The sequence below is a fragment of the Gossypium hirsutum genome, chromosome A10 (genome assembly GCF_007990345.1).
Source record: "Gossypium hirsutum isolate 1008001.06 chromosome A10, Gossypium_hirsutum_v2.1, whole genome shotgun sequence".
NCBI lineage: Eukaryota > Viridiplantae > Streptophyta > Magnoliopsida > Malvales > Malvaceae > Gossypium > Gossypium hirsutum.
This window is the reverse complement of record NC_053433.1, coordinates 42,281,388-42,282,449: the sequence shown is the minus strand read 5'-3', so window position 1 is coordinate 42,282,449 and position 1,062 is coordinate 42,281,388. Positions and strand designations below refer to the sequence as shown.

Genomic DNA, 1,062 nt, shown 5'->3' with positions numbered 1-1,062 from the left:
ACCTCCCTAAGGCCCTTGCCGAAATTCACTTAAGTGATCACATAAAATTAAAAGTAACCATATGCCCACCTCGCAACTTGAACCCTGGACCTTTAATTCCTTCCCAGACGCCATTTTTTTAGGAACTTAGTGGCGCCACCTTGCCACTTTACCAAGGCCTTATTTGCATCATAATTTACGAAGTTCTTCTTAAAAGCCCACTTAACCAAGTCTCCTATTCACTTAAAATCCAACCTTGATATTTTACCGTGTTTAACTTAGGCTTGGGCCTTCTAAAGGCCCACTAACACACTTAAACACAATTCCAATATTCAGAACACCAAAATTTCAAAATTTACCAAAAATTACAGAAACCCAGAAAATCTCGAAAATCAGGGCGTTACAGCAAGAGTTAGCCGAAAGATTCCTCATGAAGTATTTCCCGCCAAGCAAGAATGCTAAATTGAGGAACGAGATCACTGCCTTCCAACAAATGGATGATGAATCCTTGTATGAGGCATGGGAACGATACAAAGAACTACTAAGGAAATGCCCTCATCACGGAATCCCACACTACATTCAACTTGAGACATTTTATAATGGTCTCAATGCTTACACGAGGATAGTAGTGGACGCTTCTGCTAATGGTGCTCTCCTTTCTAAGTCTTATAATGAAGCTTACAAAATCATCGAGAGGATTGCCAGTAACAATTATCAATGGCCGACCAATCGAGCCACGTTAGGAAGACGAGTCGCTGGAATACATGAAGTGGACGCTCTTACTTCACTCGCATCTCAGGTATCTTTAATTTCCTCAATGCTTAAGAATCTTACTACTAATGGGTCTAATAGTTTTGCAGCCCAACCACCTTACCAATTTGAGGGTATAGCCTGTGTTTATTGTGGGGAAGGACATTTGTTTGAAGAATGTCCATCAAACCCCGAATCCGTATATTACATGGGTAACCAGAACTAAAATCGAGGAAGGCGAGGACTGCAATCCAACTTATACAACCCATCGTGGCGAAACCACCCGAATTTTCCTAGAGTAACCAAAGGGCTGGAACCAGTAACAACTACGCC

General features: G+C 41.6%; 1 non-coding gene across 1 annotated transcript; it reads right to left on the bottom strand.

The window, feature by feature from the left end:
- Positions 1-439: 439 nt before the first annotated feature.
- LOC121208705 (small nucleolar RNA R71) lies at positions 440-546 on the bottom strand. The gene has a single exon (XR_005903835.1). It is a non-coding gene; the product is annotated as a small nucleolar RNA R71 (small nucleolar RNA).
- Between the last annotated feature and the right edge of the window lie 516 nt (positions 547-1,062).